The sequence below is a fragment of the Alligator mississippiensis genome, chromosome 14 (genome assembly GCF_030867095.1).
Source record: "Alligator mississippiensis isolate rAllMis1 chromosome 14, rAllMis1, whole genome shotgun sequence".
Taxonomy (NCBI): domain Eukaryota; kingdom Metazoa; phylum Chordata; order Crocodylia; family Alligatoridae; genus Alligator; species Alligator mississippiensis.
This window is the reverse complement of record NC_081837.1, coordinates 43340713-43362663: the sequence shown is the minus strand read 5'-3', so window position 1 is coordinate 43362663 and position 21951 is coordinate 43340713. Positions and strand designations below refer to the sequence as shown.

At 44.5% G+C, this 21951-nt stretch overlaps 1 long non-coding RNA gene across 1 annotated transcript; it reads left to right on the top strand.

Annotated features, from left to right (window-relative positions):
* The first annotated feature begins 606 nt into the window (after window positions 1-606).
* Window positions 607-5001, top strand: LOC109286236 (uncharacterized). Its single transcript, XR_002094215.2, has 3 exons — window positions 607-773; window positions 1828-1925; window positions 4419-5001. It is a non-coding gene; the product is annotated as an uncharacterized LOC109286236 (long non-coding RNA).
* The last annotated feature ends 16950 nt before the right edge of the window (window positions 5002-21951 follow it).

Genomic DNA, 21951 nt, shown 5'->3' with positions numbered 1-21951 from the left:
ATTTTCTTTAGGGGGACAAATAGTGGTTGAATAAGAAACCCTATGTTTTACACATTTGTGAGACAGATGCCAGGTGAGACAGAAGCAGACATGAGACTATGTGGGGGGCATGTTTCCTTTTATAAAAAAAAGATGCAGCCTCCCACGGTTGAATACATTCAGATCTGCTCACCACCTTCAGAGCACCAGCATCCAGGCCAGCCTTTGAGATTGTCAGGGCTCCAACACTAAATCGCAGCTCTGCAGTTGAGGGCGGGTTCATGCTAACGGAGCAAGCTCGTTTCTAAGGAAGGGTGGGTCTGCTGGGATAGGGATTGTGCAGTTAGTTGACGTGCAAGCTCCCACCTCCTTCCCCTCTCAATGTGCTACAACTGAACCTGTAACCAAGGATCAGGGGAGTTGTGTGCTTGATGCTTGCTAGAGTCAAACCAAATAAAGATGAAATACCCCCATATCCCATTATCAGTCCCCCGAGACATTCGCTCCCCATCTCAGAACACAATTGGGGTCCTAGTGGTTTGCGCTCATCCCCTCCGTGTCTCTGATTTGAAGTGAGATTTCCAGACCGTAAACAAACCAAGGTTAATGCTTCCATTTTCAGGTCTGCGGCGCCCTGCTGATGTCCCCTACCTTTGTGAAAAGGGAAAGAAGATCAGAAATGGAGAATGAAAAGAATAACGATGAATAATTTTGCAACAGAAGACTCTCTAGAGCCTGGTAGAAAGCAGCAGATTTCCTAGGGCTGCTTTAAAAATGGGCCCCATCCTCAGCAGGTATAAATCGGCATACCTCTAGTGAATTCATTTGCAGTGGTTTTTAGCCGATGCAAATCAGCCAAGGACTGTTAATGGGAATGGAGCAAATCTTGAGCCGGTGTACAGTGCACAGCTACACCACTCTACAGCAGCTGAGATTTGGCCCTCTCACCCTTGCAGCTATTAACCTTTATGAGCTTGTTAGTGATTATACAAGTTTTGAGATGCAGCCCAAAGCTAATTTACTGTGCAGGGAAAATGGCATGTGAGGTCAGCGATGAAAGGGAATAAAACCAAGATATCCAACTTTAATATACAGATGGTGCAGTTAATCTGCTAGATTAGCGTAGCACAGAAAATAACGTCCAACGGTAAGGGAGATTTCTTTCTTAGCCTGTCTGATTCCTATTATCACAAGCGCATATGGATTAGAAGAGACATACTCTAATGACCTGCTGATCTTTGTTTTGCAAGGTCCCGTAGAAATTGCAGACATGCCCATTTTATACAGTCAACACATGTCTAGGTAACAAAAAAAGCCAGAAGTGGCAAATTACTCATATGGAACTTGAGTTTGCATGCCTCACAGTACAGATGGCATCCCGGCAAATACAATGGCTACATGGCAGTTGTCCACTAAAATGACTGGTTGGATAGCAGGAGAACAGCATTCAAACAAGCCTGACAACAAGAGGCACGCTGCATTAGGGCACCACTGCGTGCTTAAATGCACAGCGTTACAATATACGAATAGGAGCACGTTGCAAGAGTGCTCCTTCTGAAGACAGCGCAGCCCAAATTCTCCGTTAACTCTATTAAGACCAGATTAGTCATATATAGAAGGGGTCAGTATTTGTGCCCGAATGATGTAGAAATAAATATTGCTTTACGTAGGCTAAGCATACTTTATGTTCTCAGTGTGCATGCTCCAAGCAATCTTACTGTTATTCCCAATTATCAGTTGTGTTTGCAGGCTCACGACAGTTTAGAGAGAGGCTAATGATGGCGATCGAATGTGATCATGCTTGTGTTTGTTTTACACAAGCGAATAATGTCATTTGTTTCATCCAAGTTACTCCAGATGAACACAGTGGAGATACAAAGAGGAGGAATCTGAAGCACAAATCCTGCATGTAGAAGCTTAATATGCAGACGCCAGATCTTCAGCAGGTATAAATGGGCAAAACAGCACTGATTGCACAGAAGCAATGGTGATTTATCCTAAATGAGGATTTGGACTTAGAGTAGTAAACACTGAATCAGATAATGTGTTTGTAGGGTTAGATTCCTGAGTTAATCCCACTAATTTCAGTAGGATTAATCAAGGTACTAAGCTTATCGGTAAGCGTTCATAGTACAGAACACAGTACTATTACCAGAGCCTGATATTACAAAGCTTCCCCAAAGGCATGCTGGGAAATTCTCAGAGATCTTCAGCTGAAAATAAGGTAGGCTGAAAAATGGAAATAGACTCATGAGCTGGAAATAATTAAGGTAAATCCTAGCCAGTTTCAATGTCTACTATATTTTCCAACGCCATATTCTGCACGATAAATTGGAAATACACGGCACATACTGTGGGTTTTAAATGGTCTCCTTTGGTCATAAAGAAAAAAAAAGAGGCAAAAAAATGGAATCCTGCTATTGTTGATGTTTTAGAAGAAGACTAAATACAACAAAGGAAAGGAACGGCTACACCTTAAAAATTAATTGTTCAAGTACCAGGTCATTCTAGAGTAATGCACCGTGAAATTATGTTATTCTCCAGAAGAATTTCCATAAAGTTTAACATCCCATGACACATTCTTTTTTCTATTGCAGTTAGTTAAAAATAGTACATAAAAGTCCTCAACGTGCCGAGCGGAGGGTAAACCTCACTCCGAACAAAGCGGCCGCAGTGAGATGGTGCGGGGGGGGGGGAGAGGAAGTGAGCTGGGTGACTTGTCACAAGGCAGACCCTATTACTTAAGCAGGATCCATAAAACACTGCCCAACTGATCTCACTGAATGAGAGCGCTGAAGGAACCATTAGTCTTGGTGCATTTTTACTGTTATTCACACTGGGATAATGAGATTATTGGAATATTTTTTTTTCTAATGAGAATGAGACAGAATACCTTGGTCTCTAAATGCTTTAGTCACAGAGGAAAGCCATTAGTCTCTACTTGATTGCTGTCAAATGGTGGAAAATTGGAATATTATACTGATATTTCTCGTGATGGGCCATATTTTTGCTGCTTGTTCGGTGTCAAATGAGACAGGAGAAATATTTGTCTGAAATGCACGATTCTTTGCAAGCTTTGCAGTAAAGAAAACAGATACACATCTAGGGGCTGTAGACAGAGATTAGCATGGGAGATAATTGGAAAGCTGCCAGACTTCTGCCATTTTCATAAATGTAAAGGGGAGGGGGGGAAATCTGCTCGTGGAAAATATATACTTGACAACCGCACATCAACATTTTTGACTAATTAGACTTGATTTGAATTCTTAGCAATATTCAGTTGGGGGGGGTAAAAGGGGGAGTGTTGCATAGCATTACACAAGGAGAGCATCTGTTAATTTGCACTCTTTTCGTACGGCAACCACAGCCTCTTAGAGATTTGGAGGTGGTTGGAAATGTTTGAAAAGCCAATTTTCTGCAAAAAACTGTTTTGCATTGAGGTTGTATGTAGTGCGCCTTAGAACAGTCTCATAAATAAATATTAGCATCCCGGTGGCTCCCTGGCACTAAGGCCTTCTTAGTCTACTCCTACAGTGTAACATGGCCTTTTTGAGCCCCTTTACACCCACTTTATGACCACTAGACACTTGAAGAGAGGTAAGAGGCCCTGTGTAAAAGGTCTGATGAACTGAAGGCACTGGGTGCTCACCACCTTCCTCACTCAGCATTGATTTCGTTGGATGCGCTCATGGTGCTAGCTGGACTAGAATCAGGCTCGGAAGGTCTTAGTGGGAGTCACAAAGGTTTATGTTGTCCCATGCTTTCAAGCCTAACTATGTTGAAAAAGGAGAAGATCTGAAGTGTGTCCCTCATAGTGGAGCCTAGGTAGGCTGCCCTGGTTCTCATGAAGGGCGTATAATACATTAGGATGAGTCTTTTGGACAGGCCCTTTGATTTCTAGTATCTGATGTGGAATAAGAGAGAGAAAAGCATGGTACCTCATCTGCCCCACCAGTTTCCAGCTTCAGGATACTCATTGGGATGCTCCCTCTGCATTAGACAACACTGACTCTCCTGAAAGGCAGACTGGGTCAGGCATATTTGTTGCCCTCTATAGACACATGTGGGTTTTTAAGCCGGTGAAGAGTTTGGATGTTTTCACATAGGATGTGGCAGGCAGAGCGTAGGGGTGGGAGGGAAGGGAATTCAAGGTCTTCACCTCCATGCTACTACACAGAGAGGAGAGATGGTCCCTTGCACTCCTGCGGTGGGAGGTTAGCAGGTCAAACATTGTGCCCGCTTTAAGTACGGCACAGCTCCTTTTGAAACTCAAGGGGAGTTGAGCAACTAGCAAACCCCTCCAGGCTCCTTTTGAACATCCCAGGTATGACCACGAATAACATTAATGATGATACTCCACAATGAGAGACATTCAGCCTCAGAACTGCTTGTGTGCGCAGGTCAAGAACTATCCTTTTCTTTTCCCCTCTCACATTCAGCTCTTTGAAAGTAGCCGGATGCCTGGTGTGAGCTGTGAGAAAGACCTCCCTCCTTTCTGCCAGCACCAATGTTGACTACCAGCTGAAGGCAACATCCTACTAAGGTGAGGGAATGAAGTTTCCACCAGCCTGGCAAATGCACGCGCCTTTCTGTATAATGATTCCAGTTAGCTTTTCCCAGGAGAAGGACTTTTTAAGAGGGGGTATATAAAAGGAGTGAGACAGTACTGGTGTAAACCACAATTCAGCACAGAGAGTTTGATTCATGGCTCAGATCTGCAAAGAGGTCTAGCCACCTACCTTTTCCCAAAGTGGATCAACTGAGAGCACCAGCCTGTGGGCTTGGATCCAGATTATTTCTGGACCAGGAAGTCAAGAGATGGAGAGCGAGCAAACTAGTCCCAGATTTATGACAGCAGCTTAAAGTGGTGCGTTTCAGGGGTTGTGGATTCTACATTAACTTTGCCTCTTCTCTCAAAGCAACTTCATCACAGAGACCAAAAAGCCTGTGATAATGTTTTGGATACATCCTCATGAGGAATTATGTCAGTTCACAAGGGAAAAAAAAAAAAAAAAAATCAAACGAACCCTGCCAGAAGCAATAGCAAAGCAAGTGGACAAGCGCTCGGTCTGATTTCATGCCTTGTGATGTCTCTGTGTTTGAGAGCAGGGTTTTTTTTCCCTTTTCTCCTCATTTTAAAGCTTCCCTGTATCATCTTTCTGTCTCTGCCAAAGGGAGTGCAGAACAGTGCTTAAAGGGGTAACCACGGAGACAGTTTTTTTTGCCCAAAACGAAAGAAAGACATTAAGCAGTGCTGCTCTCGGGTGTAGACTGAGACTCTCAGGGAGGGCTTCTAGGTAGTCTGACAACGGGCACCCATACAACACAGGTGACAGACGCAGAAAAACCAGGGATGGACAGACCAATATCTGTCCACATTTATATCCACCAATACCCACATTTTTCCCTGGTTGATCATGAGAAATCTTAGGTCACTGGGAATTCATTACTTTCATCAGTCTCCATCAAATGCAAAAAATGCTCTAATAATAAGGAGGATGGCACAATATCAGGTGCAAACTAAAAGCTGCCAGTGGGTGCCCTGTGAGATGGGGAAGGCTAGCCAAAGTTTGACAAGATGTTAAAGGGGCCTGATAGCAGGGGACCATTGAAAAAGCCCAGGCAGGCACTCGGGGGTGATCTCAGATCTTTGCCAAAAACTCCTGCTTTTGTCTGGGGTTCTGGGAAACTGCTGAAGCCAGAAGCACCGCTTTCTCTCGGATCATATGGTACTTGCAAACTAGTAACTTAATTACCAGGCACCCAGCTGATTCTCCAGTACTCACCACCTCACCCAAATGGCAGAACAGAAAGACAGATGGGCAAAAGGTCCTGATGCCCAAGTGTAAGGAGAGCCTGAAGCAGATGATCTTTAACTCCAGAGGAAAGAGGGAAACCCAGGCAGAAAAGAGAGCACCTTGGCTGAACATTGCTCAGACAGGTTATCGGGCACATGGTGGTTTCACACCGTTGATTAGTATCTGGGAAGTGCCATGCATTCCCCACACACAGCCCTCCCATTTATCTTGCTCACGTTGTATATTGTATTTGCAGCATTGTGTGCCTTTATTCATAATAATGAAACTTTATCTTCCTCTCATCCTCAAGAATCCCAAAGTGCACTTAAATTAGAAAACATTCACAGACACTATTAATTAAATGCTCCAGGAGATTAAAGCACTGCTCTACCCTGAGAAATGGCTATGGAAAGTGGCACCACCTTAGTCAGCAGTTTTGCTTATAATGTGTATTCAAAGTCACAACAGCTTAATTTGCTGACAAAGAAGGAAAAGGGGGGAGGGCAGGGACCCTGAGCGCTGCTCTGCTGCCTGGGGAGACACAGGTGTTTGGTGTCTTTTAGGATCGGGCATTGTCTGGAGTCCTAAACACCCAGAGAAAACTTTTTCAAAAGACCCTAAGAGACCGAAAGCTTGCTTAATAATTGTTTTCCAACTATTTAAGTTGGTCTAATAGAAGATATCAGATTCACCCAAACAACCTGGTCTGCCCAAGAGACCAATGGCTTTCAGTGGGATTGATGGTCCTAGTGGAGATATCAGGACCTGGGGAAAGTTTTACTCTCACTGTTACATGTGGGAGCTGGGCTCTTCTAAAGAACAGCCCCTTTCTATTTTGTTATGTCTCAACCCTGTGAGCCCTGTAGAGGCAAGGATACCTGACAGCCTGGATACCCGACACATGGAAGATATTGAATTTTAGCCAATTCTTAATAATGAAATCTTCATAATTTCCCAAGCAGGAAGCAATTTTGACCCCCGGAAACCTGAGATCTTGCTCCTGCCTTTGTTTAACCTAATTTGCATCATCACAGAAGAGCTGAGAGACTCCTTACCACCTAAGAACTGTCTGCCTAGAGGAGTTTTCCATCTATTGACTCCTCTGTGAAAGTCTATGAAATATGAACTCTCAGGAGAACTTTTACAATCTTTTCTCCAATGTCTGATGAAGAGTGTTTGTGCCCAAAAGCTTGCAATTTTTTTTGCAAAAATCTTGTTGATCTAATAAAAAATATCACCTCTGGCACAAGCCCCAGTTGCTTTTCCTCTAGACCAATACGGCTACAACCTGGATACCTGCAGGGGCAGCACTTATCTCAGAGAGGGAGATGGAGTCCAGTGTGAGGGTCAGCATCAGCAGCATGATTATTAACCCCCTTGCATAGGCAGAGCCCATCATCAGGGCTTGTGATCACCTGGAGCTCTTCAGGGCCAGCTCTTCCGGATTAACTTAATATGTAGATACTCTTATTCAGGAATATGAGCACCTCTTTTCTGGATTTCTTCAACCACAAAGTGAGTTAAGCCAAACAGGAGCAAGACACTTGTACTGCAGAGCCAGCGTGTCCATACACCGAGTCATTCAGGAGTAGATATTGCACTTATTCTTACCCTGCCTCAGTCCAAAACAGCTTTCCAAGATAGAGAAGCTCTGAGTGAGAAAACAACACAAAGCAGTCAGGCTCCACAGGTGTTATTGAAGTAGTTAATTTGACCTCCGTGTCCTCATTTTCTGCTGTTGATAGACTAGGCTTTTCTCCCCCTTTCCTGACTCGTAGGGTTGGATTTAGGTGCAGCACTTCTACCTCCCTCCCTCCTTTTCACTTGTTATAGGAATAACTGAGAGTGCCGTAATGTTATTTTTACTGAGTCACCTATGAGAGTGGAGCCACAGTTGAAAGCAAAGCTGTATTCTGTAGAAACTTCCAGCCTTAGTGTTGTGGGAATGAAAGCCTATTAGTCATATTTTATATTCTTGCCAGCAAGCTGTCCTTGACACTTAGTGCTTTATAGTTATATAGTGAAGCTAAACTGCGGTAACAACAGCACGAGAGACAGAGACAGACATAAAGATTGGTTTTCTAGTGGTGGCAAAATCCTTTGTTTGGCATTCAAGATCCTGAAGTAAGGACTGTACGGCCTTTGCCATGGAGAGCTGGCAGGATCAGAGAGAAAGAGTTCAGCAGATCACATTATGACTGCAGACAACAAGGTGTATAATCAAACCCTCTACTTTACCTTTCCAAGCCAAACTTGCCCCAAATGGTCCATAACGTTGAAAACCCTTAGTATATCTTGCCAACACCATCCCCAAACTTGCTTATTCACTAAACTGCCTGCCTCCTTCCCTGCCCTGCTGCTAAAAGCCGGTTTTGTTTGTTAAATCCTATACCCCATCATCCCTAAATCACCCAACTCTCATGTCGCCACGACAAAGCAGAGCTTCTTGCAAAGACAATTTCCAGCTCAAGAGGACCATATGCCACAACAGCTGAATTTTAAATGAAGAACTTTTTTCCCCTCCCCCTCTCCTAATTTTTCACCCTGGCAGGGAGTCGTCACAATGTGTTAGCAATGAGGGCCCAAATGAAAGACAAAGGATTTGTTTATAGCATAATGGGCTAGTTCGCGGCGGTGCTCACCTCAGCTAATTGTGCATCCTTTGGTGATGATACAGTAACAACTAGGGAGAGATGGATTTTGTTTTAATTCCCTTTTTCTCTTTCCTCTCCCCTTTTTGCCCCTCTGAAGTGAGAAGCATCTTAATAAGTCTAGCACTCAGGGTATTGGGGTGTGTGGGCGGGGGGGAGCAGTAATGAGAGGGGGAGAAAAACCAGTGTGATACAACACTTCTGGTCCATTTTGGAATTAATGATTTTTCAGAAGCTATCAATTACATCCCTTAACTGGAGAGCACAGATTATAAAGAGCAATATAATTAGTGGCAAATGCTGTGAGATAAATAAAGACAAATAGGGGAGAGGGATGAATGGGAGCTCATAAATTTTATGGAGAGCCATATTTGGACATTGTCATTTATTACCAGGGGTCCCTTGAAGTGCTTTTGAAATGCAGGGTGTGCGCTGTGGGGGGGAGAGGTTGCTCCCACCATTAAATCAAGCAGAAGAGGCTATTGATTCACAAAGAAAAAAATGCGTGCACTGAAATATGGAAATAAATGGGCTGAGTTTGACGTTTCCTCGTTGCTGCCAAGCTCATGTATTCTCACTTGGGCCCCGATCTTGCAGGGAGCCCCTTATATCTGCCTGGAGTCTCGCTGACTTCATTAGGATTGTACAGCCTTCCTCCCTCAACACCTGTTTTTCCTAGTTAAATTTCTGGGCCTGATGAGCGTTGATGAGCTGGAGGTAGACATCCCTATTTATCCACAGAAGGACTATAACAAGGGCCTGGTACTACCTCCCCACTCTCTTGCCCTCAAACACGATCCTGGACCATGAAGCTGTTTCTTCCTGCCAAGACAAGAAGGCATCTGCTTCCATGAGTTTTGTTCACCGTTGTTGCTTCCGCTAAGTCGGCCTCACAGCATCTCAGAAGCAAACCCTCTGCTGATAGATAAGGGTGAAGCTCGTTTGTTCGCATGCAGCTGTATACAATTATGCCAATTTATACTTGCACTAAATCTGGCTTTTGCATTCACTAGCCAAAGCCAACCAGTACTCATATGCAGACCTGGACCTGAGCTAGCTTCAAATGAGTTGCTGTTCTAGTATCTATGTATCCAAAGGAGCACAGGGTGCGGCAAAGGTGCAAGAATAGCCCAGCCCCTGGTAAACCCTTCAGTGGCTTGCTTGAGCTGACCTCTAGGTTACCACTTCTTCGTTGCTCTCAGGACCAAGCTCAGTAGTTGGGGTCTGTCACCATCTGAGCTGCAGTCGCAGTGCAGATGCACCCAGTGGGTAATGGTAGGGTGGAGTGAAGAGTCCTGTCGGGTGAGGGAATCATCTGCTTGGCTGCCGGACATTTGATATCATGCTTATCGCTTCACCAATATTTGCATTTCACAGTGAGCAAGTGGCCTCACCAGTCTGATCAAAGCCCAATACTCACAATATAGTTTGGAAGCAGCTTGGGTCAGGGCTCCTTTTTAGCTGAATTGTGCCGTACCTAAGAAGAGTAAAATATGGGAGGGACTGCATTTTCCTTGATGTACATATTCAATTTATAAAATAAATATTACAAACAGTTTGTGCCTATGTGACCCTTTCCCCTGAGGATCCAAAAGCACTTTCCGAAGGCAGTTTGTCTGGAGTGCTTTGTGCCTTGGTTTCCCCACCTGTACAACTAACTGGCAAAAAGTTTATGCACTTTGATATAGTCACATTGCAACCAGGCTGGAAGAGCTGGGAATAAATCCCAAACCTTCCTGTACCAGCTACACTGCACAGCTCTCATAGTTGGCCCTTTTGATGAGCCCTTGACACAAATATGGTATCACCCACAAACTGTTTTCAAGCAATACAATCAAAAGCAATATTTATGACAAAAACATGGCCTGCAGGCGTCCAAATGTAATCCATTTTTATATCTCCTCTCCCACCCCACCCCGAATCCTTCAATCTAATTAGACTCACATCAGTATATTATTACGGAATGTAATCATTCCTTTCTTCTAATAACATTCATGGATAATTTTATTTCTCATTTTCAGCCTCCTACTCCTGTGGTGTAATTAGTGTCTCTGGCACCTCGTGATGCTCAGAATGAGTTGCAGCTGCTAATTGCTAATTGAAAAATTAGAAACTCAGTTAGAAAAAGGATCTAATTAAAATGAAATTAGATAAAATCCCTTCGAACTAGCTTCTCCCTCTTTGCTTTTTTCCCCCTGTTTCGCGATCACAGAGCCATTAGCACTTGCCAATTACATTTAATTGTTAAACCCAAATACATTTTTGTTTGACTTTTTACAATAACCTTTCATTAGAGAGAGAGAGAGACTTATATTTATCAGGGAGGCCGTTAGACTCTCCGGCGCTCTTATCTCGGTGAATCCTTCCTGGCTCAGCCTTGCCCTCCCTGCAGGTCTGGTGTAGTATTTCGCCCCCAGCAACACTTTGTCTTATCCATCTATCTATTTAGCTACTTATCTGTCCCTGAGCAAGGCACATATTATGAGATAAGCTCTGAGCCCTGAAGTTCATCCAGCAAAAGGAACTGCACTGGGAAAGGGAAAGCCCCATGGACTTTCTGAAGGCTGCACGACTCCATGCAGTTATCTTTGCAAATTTGGGACCTCTGTTTCTAGTTTTAAACCTCCCAAACATTTGGCATATCCACATTTGGAAGTCTGGAGCAAGCAAGGCCTTCCTCTACCTCCTGTTGATGGCTCTACCTTGCTGACACCAGTGTGGGGAGGAGCAGATCTCTGGTGCCATCACACCGATGCCCATATTTCACGTTGCTGCTTCCACCCACCCGCCACTCGCCGCTGTGCAGGACGACTCGCAGACCACGGGGCTCAGCAGCGACTTGGCCAGCAGCTCCGCTGAGAAGGCTCCAAGCCAGCCAGAACACGGAGGGTCAAGCACCGAAAAGAGACATTTCAGTCACGAACAATTATTGCTATGGCAGGTGCAAAGTTTAGTGATAAAGATGGTGCAGCAGCTGTAGCAGGCCCTCTCTGAAGCGAAGGGAGACCCTGCACACACTTTCATCCTGTCCAGAAACAATGTTTTCTAGCAGCCTGTAGACATGTGATACTGCATATAAAAAACCAGGCTGAGTTATAAAATTCAGTCAGTATTTTTGAGTACGTTTATTGGCTATGTATCTTCCTTCTCTGCCATGTGCAGACTTATAGTCCACTCTAATGCTCAGCCTTTCCCTTCAAGAAAGGCCAGCCTCTTGTTATCCATCTTTCCCAGTTGGAAAGCCATCTGACAACAGCAAGGATGGGGTAGAAACATGACTTTCCCTCTGCTTCCCTTGTAGGAGAGGATTTTTTTTTTAAATGGGTTCTGAAATAAGCTATAACGATGACTGAGGTTAATGAAACTACTCATCTGCTTCATGCCAAGCAAAGGTGTAACTATTTCCAGGACCTGGGCTAAAAGGTGTGAAGTTTCCTGGCTTTGGCCCCAGCTCTGTTTCTATTGAAGTCAGAGTGAGTTAATGTTGATTCAGCTAGAAGTAGAGGTAAGCCAGCACAGAGCTTTGCAAAGCCTTACCTATAGGTTAACGTATACCTTGCATCAGAGTACTCGCACAAGACCTCGGAGGACTTGCACACGACTCGCACAAGACCTGAACTTCATGTGAAGTGGGACTGAATGCACAGAAGAGTTTCTCTGCGCTACGCATTGAAATGAATGTCCTGCCTGGACCCAACCCTGCCTTCCCCGCACACTGCCCACCTTTCGTCTTGAATGTGGGGTGGAAGTGTTGTGAGCTCCCAGAGTTTCCTGGAGAAGGGAAAAGAAAGGAATTTATTGCATGCAGACTGGAACTGCATTTTGCAAAGGGAGCCACAGTAAATACCTTTGTGGGCCGTCAGGGCCAGGACCTCTTTTAGGAGCATGCAGACAGAACACCATTCGGCAGCTGAGTGTTAAATGGTCTGAAAATGGCAGGCAGGTGGTGAGCTGCAATTATTCATACTGAGTGGCTTATTACACCTTTGAATTGTGTACATAACTAATTCATGTAGAAAAAATGCTGGAGTCCAGCTTGCCTTGCCTTGCCTTACCTCACCTTCATCCTCCAATGTCTTTGTTTCTTTCCTTCCCTCCGCTCCTCATTTGTTTTATCTTGCCGTTAAGACTGTATGCACCCTGAGGCTGGAAATTAACTTTAATTGTAAGTTGTACAGAGCCTAGCATCAGGTGAGGCCTGTAGATACTAAACAAATACCAGTAAATAATAATAATAGCAGGGGATGGAGCCCAATATTGTCAACAGTTCAGGTTGAGCTTCTTAAAATCTAGGTGCTTAGTTGAGGCTTTCTGTATTACCCAAACCTCTTAGTTCTGCAAAATTTTGTTGGGCACCTTCATTTTGCATCTGCAACAGCTTTCGCTGCTGCTGAATATGCAAGGTAAATGCCTGCAGAATGCACCTGCTGTGCTGTTGAAGGTTTCAGATACAAGCCTGGAGAAACGCTCCTGTTGTGCTTCTGAACTTTCCACATACACCCACGTGGAACAGGCCTGCTGTGCTCCTGCGTGTGCATCCTCATTCCAGCAATTCCCCAAAATGTTAACAAATGAGGGTGCCCTGGCCGATGCAGCGGGGAGCCAGAAGCGGAAAGCTTGAAGGGGGAGTGCCATAGAGCCAAAAAATTAAAAAGATGCTGGGTTACACTTACCACCTCTAGCACCTGATTTAACCTGTCCCAAGATGCACCTTGCACAACTAAAGAAATTATATACTATTGCTTTATATATATATCTCGATATATATAAAATAACCCAGTCCAGAACAGGATTATCGCTGGCAAATCCCCTTAGCCATGGGCTGATAAACTCAGCACAGATAGATGTTTTAACAGTCTCATCTGGGAATCATGCCCTTGACATAATTAATGCATATACATGGTTGTCTTCTCTGCCAGTGTTCTTCTCCATCTGTCAGAATGGCACGGTGCTTGCTCACAAATAGAGATGGGCCAGCAGGGTAGCAAGGCGTGCTCGCTGTGGGAAGACGTGGAAAGCATTTTTGGAGCACGAGGCCAAGACTAAACGGGAAACCTGATAAAAGAGAATCATTCTCTTTTCCTCCTCTCCCCCATGATGCTGAATTCCCCTCCCAGACCTTTTTTTTTTATGAATATTAACTACATGTTAAGTAAGCTTCTAGCTGACACATTTTCCAGTTATCATTTGGGTCAGATTTTTTGGGTTTTGGTGGTTTTTGTTTTACTTTCCTTTTAAAAAAAAAATATATCTGTCAGTGAAAGTTAGCAAATTAACAACCCCATATATCACAGAGTACGTTCTCCACTGATCTACACAGGCAATGTTCCCATTGAAATCAAGGGACCAGCATCTATTTCCTCATCAGGGAATTTTGCCCAGTTCAATATTTTCAATGCATAAGCGCTGTCAATATGCCTCATTTCTAATTTGCAAGGTCCAGCATATGGAATCAGCAAAGTATTCACCCCTCAGGTCCACTCGAGCTCCTGTGCTGGCAGTGTCCAGTGGCTAACATGTCAACTTTATTGACAGGTTTTATGATGTGGACAGCCATCTCCTGGCAGCTGCGCTGAAAGCCACAAAGCTCGGTTCACATAGATCCTCAACCCCCCATTGCACCTCTGGGGAGTCCTCAGAGTGTTTCTCATCATCCTTCATCCGAGTACGGCCACCACTTGAAAGCTTCTGCTAACTGAACAAGTCCGAGTCCACCAGCATGGAGTCAGCCTGCAAATGGCAGCAAACTCACCACCGACAGGCATCTAGCACGATGGCAAAAATGAAGCGTCCTTATTGGCGTGTGTTGCCTAATAGAAGCACTGATAAGAGCCAAGAAGTGTAGCAATAGGTCATGCTATTTTATCAGAGATGAATATAGGATACTATAATACCATATTTAATGGATGATTTTCTTTAAGTTACAAATGCCCCTTCAGTGCTTTGTGTATCCCATGATCTGTAGCTAAGGATGAGGGAAATAAAGTGCCCACCCTTCTGTATAATGGTTTTAGGGCTTCACAAAAAGCACTTGCTTTGTATCATTTGATACGAGAGGCATTGTTTGCTAGCAAGGTTTCTCAAGGAAGAGGAGTGCATAAAGGGCACAGATCTCAAAGTAGGGCTTTCAGGTACTCTGCACTGCCAACCCTTTGTCTCGATGCAATGTGTTATCCTGCTAATTACAGACCCGGTATGGGGCTATGCAGGGAAAGGAGCTGCACTTTGGTCCTTTCCTTCCCTAGGTCTTTTTACATTTAGCTCTCGCTGTGTGGGACGGAAGACGGACACTTGTCATTGCTCAACGAGCTGAAGCAGCAGCTGCAAGATTACAAAATACTTGAGAATTACTATAGCCCATGGAGTCACTCTACTGGAATAACATCTGGATTTTGATCACATTTCATGCGTGGCTCTCATTTTGCAGCTGATGTTTATGGAACTTGCACAGTTTTATTGTCAGGCTGGGTAGCTCGCATGAATATTTGTGTGGCTCTGACCAGCTGCCACTGGATTACATGTAAAACATGTATGTGCCGCATAAAGGAAGGAATCTATTGTGTTTCAACGTCCCCCACATATTTTGCCCTGTTTAAGCAATCTATTATCTGCCCTCGGGATACTCTGCCCTTGCCTAACCTCATGTGGTTGACGAAGTTTGTACTCCTCTACTTCACACACCTGGATCCCAGCTGAGGGAACAGTAGACTAATTAGCTCTAATACCTCCTTGTGTGGTGCAGTTAATGCTTCTTGCTTTCTGCCTTTGCCATTTTTTCATTTTTATATAATGTATATTCCCATAAACTCTTCGGCTCTTTCATTATTTTCCCATTTTCAGTTTTATTTTCTTGTTTCAATCAAGCAATTTTGCAGGCATGCTTTGAAATGGCTTTAAGTACCTTTCCCAACTCAGTTAATATACTCCTCAGAATATTAGACTTTACTTTTCCCAAAGTTAATCTCCACTGTGACATGATAAGGTCACTACACATTAAATAAGCCCAGAGTCTAAGGCAATAATGTGATCCCTCCTGTAACTATTTTTGTTTTAAGTTCACCAGAATGATGAGCGATGGAGAAAGTCAGTCTTAAAGAGCGTGAGCAGAATTTTAATATACGTATCAGAGTTGTCCCTGCCAACACGACGGTGAGAGAGCCAGGTGGCCTTGCCAAGACGGGAACAACTGTGGGGACCCAAAGACTTCTGGAGGGAGCCTACACCCCTGGGCTACTGTTCTGGTTCTGTACATTTCTCTCCGTCTTACAGGGGACTTTAAGATGGGGGGAATAGTGCTGAGTTTCTGTGAATTAGAATTAAAATAAGGGTGAAAATTGCCAAAGGCAGCTAAGGGAATTAGGCAGCCACACTCAACAGGATCTAGGTGTCTAAATCCTGGGCACCCAGCTCAATGCAATTTTTTGTACCTAAATCCCTTAGCGTCCTTTTGAAAATCCAGTATAAATAGATAAAACCCTCTCTTTCTTTAGTATAAGACAAACTGCAAAAGGTCAGGACTGTCTGCTTCCTGCAGTGCTGGCCACAATTTGTTCCTTTGGTTCCCGGTTGGAGAAACACCTGTGTAGACACTACAAAAACTGATTCACAGCGAGGTAAATGCGGGGTGCAGAAGTCAAAGGAGCTATGCAGATTTACAATCAATGCGATTAATGGCCCTCAGATTCCTGGTTGAGTGGGCTAGAGGAATAATGTTGGTTTGAACCAAGTCGTGTGAGGATTAAGGTGTAGGTCACCCCCGGGTGCAGTCAGTGGAGTTCGAGCAATGTGCAGGGGCTGAGGCCCCAATATCGCACTGTAAATTTGGTAGTTTGTCAACATAACTCAGGGTATCCAAGTGTTTCATCTGCATCATCACCCTGGACCAGATCCAAAGACAGTCGAAAGAAAGTTCTCCCATTGACTTCCTTGGGCTTTGGTCCTGGTACGATGCCATCAGCAAATGTAGGCACTTTGCCCCCAGAGTCTTTTGTCTATACTGTGCCTTGCTTAGGCAAGGATCCCATGGGAAATAAAGATTCAGATTTATTTCCCTTAGGATCCCATAAGGAACTGGTGAGTACTTGGAAGGCTGCAGAAGTCTCTCACTGGTACAATCCTTCACAAGATTTCGAGGGCTCTTGTGAAATGTAAGTCTCGATGTGGCTCTCTTACCATGCAGTTAACTCAAGATTCACCCAAGAACCTTTAAACAAGTAGTCTGGCTTTTCAGTGTTTTATAGGGCATCAAATGCTACTGTCCTGACTTGATAACATTTTACCCCCTCTCCAGCCAGCTGCAGAGGCAAGGCAATGGAGAGTCTGGCATGTAGTTTCCATCCCCCTTAGTGCCTTGGGGAATGGAAGTGCTCTGGAAATAGCGTTCTCACTCCCTAGAGTTTCTCATCATTCACCAGTATCTCCTCTGGCCTTCAGTCCAACTGCACTGCCCTGGCTCCCTTTCTGGTTTGCTCCCTGGCACAGTTATTTAACCTCCAGCTACATATTTTATAAAATGCTTGGGATCTTGACCAAGGTCCTCTGCAAGAAAAATACAAATTGCCACTCCTTGCTATCTTTATCATTGTTTCCCTTCCTTTTAAATAGGAGCAGGAACTGATAGGATGTGGGGATATTAAAGGTCATATGCCTGCCGTGTGCTTTCTGCAAGTAATGTGGCATGCTCTGCTAAAATGAATTTCCTACAGCAAAATGTGTGAACCACAACATTTATCCTTAGTCTGTGTACAGCAACCAGAGGCTGGGGAAGTATGTGTAAGCGTGTGCCTACTTCCGATGACAGAAATACATCAGTGTTGCACAAAGCATTGTACATGAGTGGAAGAGAGCAGGTCCCTTGCAAAGTTACTATGGGTTTTACCTCTCATTTGAAAGAGGGCAGGATTTCACCCCAGATCTTTCACAAGGACCAAATGAGTTGGTGCTGCACTCAAAATGCAGAGGCAGGAAAAGGGACAAGAGTGCAATGGAAAACAAACGCCAGCCTTTCCACAAATATGAGCTGTGGTCAGAACCTGAAGAGCTGAAACAACGTGGAGAGAGAGAGACCCTATTAACTTGAGTAGTAGTTAACTGAAGCCTTGATTGAAATGTGCCTTGGTGCTGTTAAAGCAGCAAAGTGGCAGCAGTCCTCTACAAACCTATTTTCCAAGAATGACCAAAGGGAACAAAAAGGAATGAGAGAGAGTTGTCGCAGGTTGTGTGTACATTGTCTTAGACCTTAAAACTGCCAGGAAACACAGAATTTGCCAATCTTGTACCTTGCAGCCACACGTATGCACCAGTGCTCGTGTGCTCCCGGCTCTCCCTGACCCCACTAGAGTGGAGCCGCCTGATCGAGGGATGCAGAAACATTCATCAGGTAAGCTGGGGGGAGTGAGAGGAGGGGGCGAGGAACCGAGCCAGCTGTAGGGGATCGGGAAGGGGTTTTTGCACCCCCCCACATCCCCATATAGCCAAGTTGGATGGGAGCTGCTTGCCCAAGCGGAGTAGTTTCATCCGGTCCTCTGACTACTATCCCATGTGGGCACAAACAGTGCAGCCAGGAGTAATCCGAACTGTATCATGAGCGACTTCAGGGCTGTTAGGAAGACAGGGGCACAGGTGGTCTTCTCGTCGATCCTCCCAGTCAGCAGTCGTGGTCAGCGTCACAACACCTGCATTAGAGAAGTCAACCTGCAGCCCCAGAGTCGGCGTCATCAAGTTGGTTTTGGCTTCTTCAACCACGATCCGCTCTTCCATGGAAGGGGCACCCTGGGACGTGATGGCCTTCATCTCTCTTCGAAAGGTAAGAGTCGGTACTTACATGGGCTGTTCCAGCGCATGGCTCACGGTTTGTCGATCCTAGGTTCTCACTCTTGTCTGCATCCCCACTCTCCAGCAAACCTAGTTTAAAGCCCTGCATAGGAGATCAGCCAATCTGTAAGAGAATAAGGACCCAATGGGCATAAGGACAGGGGGGCACCAAGGGCACTCATATGTCTCTACAGTAATGCTAAAAGCATTCCTGCTTGCAAACAAGCTTGGTCCTGGCTGCAGGGGATGATTTGGTGGGGGATCTACTGACACAAGGTAACCCAAGGAACAGTGACCATCGCTTGATTGAATTCACTATGATGTTGATGATTACACAGTCAGGTGGGTGGCAAATTGGCTTAGGGGTCGCACCCAGAGAGTGGTGGTGGATGGGTTAGCATTGACCTGGAAAGATGTGGGCAGTGGAGTCCCCCAGGGCTTGGTCCTTGGACCGGTGCTGTTCAATGTCTTCATCAGTGACTTGGAGGAGGGTGTGGAAAGCACTCTGTCCAGATTTGCAGATGATACCAAATGATGAAGTAAAGTTAACACACCAGAGGGTAGGGAATGAATCCAGGTGGATTGGAAAGGTTGGAAAAGTGGGTGAAACAGAGTAGGATGCAGTTCAGTAAGGACCAATGCAAGGTGCTGCACCGGGGGAGGAGAAAGGTGCTCTCCCCTACCTTGGAGGTCTTTATAAAAGGAGGCTGGGGATGCACCTGGCTGGGGTCGTCTGACCCCAGCACTCTTTCCTGCCCAGGGTGGGGGGTCGGACTCGATGACCTACTAAGGTCCCTTCCGACCCAAGCATCTATGAGTCCACGAACACTGCAAACTAGCCCATTCCCAGGCTTGGAAGGCGATAACGTACCCCACAAATTTCTGTTGACTCCTGTCAACTCTGTTGCTCATCATTTTTCTGAGTATCCAGGGCAAAAGGCAAGGTGGCAATCAGTCACCAGAAGGAAAATGCTCATAAAGGAATTCCTCGTTACCACTTCTGTACATGAACACACAATCTCTGGCTTGTACGTACACAACACACGTGTCTGTAGAGTGTCGTCACATTCAATCTGACGTGCCATGTTGAGTGGCAGTCAAAAGAAAGGGGGCAAGAAGGGTGAAGGGACGTCTATAATCACACTGAAAAAGACTTTTCTTGAGCTCTGAGGCTTCTCTGATGGGATCAACGAATGAAACCTGATTGTGTATGTAGAGAGAAAGGAATGAGAGGAGGGGACATGATTAAAAAGGACAGCTCTTTTGTTAGAGGTTACTGATCCACTGGAAGAGAGAAAAGATTAGGTGGAAAAAGACGCTGAGGAGAGTGGGTGTATGCACACTGCTCTCCACCCCATGCAGCCCCCAGAGGCCTTTTCAGTCCATTTTCAATATGTTTAATATTTAAATGGCTCTGTTTGACTTTCATCAATCAGAACTACATCTTGGGCTTTGGAAATGAATAAATACCACTCTCTTTTCACATTGGGACAGTGACACGCATAAGCTCTGGGTCTCAAGAAAGCGAGTGTGCACACATGTGTGTAAATACCTAAAATATGTGTGTGTGTGTGTGTGTGTGTGTGTGTGTATGTGGTGATGCTAACAGGAATACACATATGCAAGTGCACACATCTATGTACCAGATAGATAGATAGTTTTATTCTTAACTACATAAACAAACCCTATCTATCTATCTATCTATCTATCTATCTATCTATCTATCTATCTATCTATCTATCTATCTATCTATCTATCTATCTATCTTCTTTGTTTCCAGTAGAGAAGACATGACTGATTCTAGAGGCAGATACTCCCCCCTGATAAAAGCAATTTAAATGCTGTTCAAACCAGTTACATGATACCTCTTAGTAGAAAGATTAATTGTGCCCACTGGACACGTACATAGATGCACATCTAATGTATATAATGAAAATGCCATTAATAGTACTAAAGATTTCTTCACCAGATCATAATTCACTAAAGGAGAGTTTGGACAGCAATCTCCATGTTCCCACATACATAGTTAATAGCATAGTGGTTAAAGAGATCATGTCCTTCCTTGTTACTGTATCCGTGCACCCTGGAAATGCTGCTCTTATTCAGCACTCCAGTGGCAGAGAAGCCACAAATGGTATTTGATTATCCTCAGCAACACAAGCCAGAGGCTGTACACTGACTTCAATAAGGAAAGCAAGTAGCAATGATATCAATAAACCAGAGGAGTCAGGTGAAATGGGCAAAATGAGATTGCGGGCTTAATACAACAAGACACAGTGATGAAGTCAAATGCCCACAAAATATGTACAAATTGCAAAACTAATAATAAAAATTCATGCTCACACTGCCAGCAAGACACCAGCCCTCCAACATTACCCCAGGAGAGCAAAATGAGCTGCTGAGGAGGTCAGGATGTACTGTAGCAATCATCACTTATCTCACGTGCAGCTCAATTCTCTAGCTGTAGAAATATTTCCCAAGTTCAGATGAGCTCTAAACTTTTGATTTTGCCCTTATACCTACAAGGATTGAAGGCTGAAATTGTTATGATAGCACAGCAGGGCTGCACGCTCTTTGACGTTACAATCCTGACACATGGCTTGTTCCATTTTGAAATACAGCACTGGACACGTCCGTATCTTCGGAAACATTTAGTCTTTCTGTTGCGGAAACAGTTCAACCCCAAATCTAATATTTGTAAACTCCAGTGCTGCTGCACACAACGAAGGACCATGAAATTAATCCAGGAGAGCAAAACCAAATGAAGAAAAGGATTTATTAAGAGTTTGGGAGAAAGGAATGGCAATTTGACAAGCTTTTCTTAGCACTCCAGGTCATGCTTGGGAAAGCAATAACTGAATAGGAAAAGAACGATTATTTACCATTTATTTTTTTTAAGTGAGGGAATGAAGGCCCACTAGTTTGATAAGTGAAGTTACAACACTGCCTTGAAGCAAATTTCCCTACATGTTTCCAACAAGGTTCAAAAGAGCGTGATCTGTAGCCAGTGGCTAAAAGAGCACTCCCTATGTGCAAGCGGTCGCGGGAAAACATGGTTCAGTCTGATCCCAGAGTCACGGCTGTACGTTCTAGAGGAGAGGATGCACTTCCGAACAAAAATATTCTCTTCTCAAAAATAACGGGGCTGATTTCACATCCGAGGTGCTACGTCACTTCACACCAGCTAAGGATCTGGTCCAAGAGTAAAGAGCCTCAAACCCCTGCTCACCTGGCTGAAGAACTTCATGCAGGAGTCCTCATTCGCAGCTGCTCTGGGATGCATATCACAGCCATGTCCTCTGTGTGTGGCTCTCACTGGGCTCCAATAAAACTTCACGATTGCATCCTGATGGAAGAATTTGGAGCTCGGACAGACAGTAATGGCATGCCTCAGTGATTTCGCGCTAAATTTCATCAGCGATGATTCGGTCCCAATAGTACCAGCTGACCATAGGGATAGAGTTTGGGGTAGCATGAAGAACCAGTTGCAATGGTTCTTGTTTGTTGGTTTTTGTTTTTTGCCACGTAGGGACAATTAAAGCAAAAAGGAGCTCTAAGCAGTAAGTGAAACAATAATGGGTTAAGATGCAGGGCAGAGTGCGCGGGGTTGGGCTAGTCCACAATACCTGTGGGAAATCAACTCTTCTTGGCTACTAGGGCAGCATGTGCTTTAATTAATAAAGGAATTAATTAATGGAAAATGCATGGAG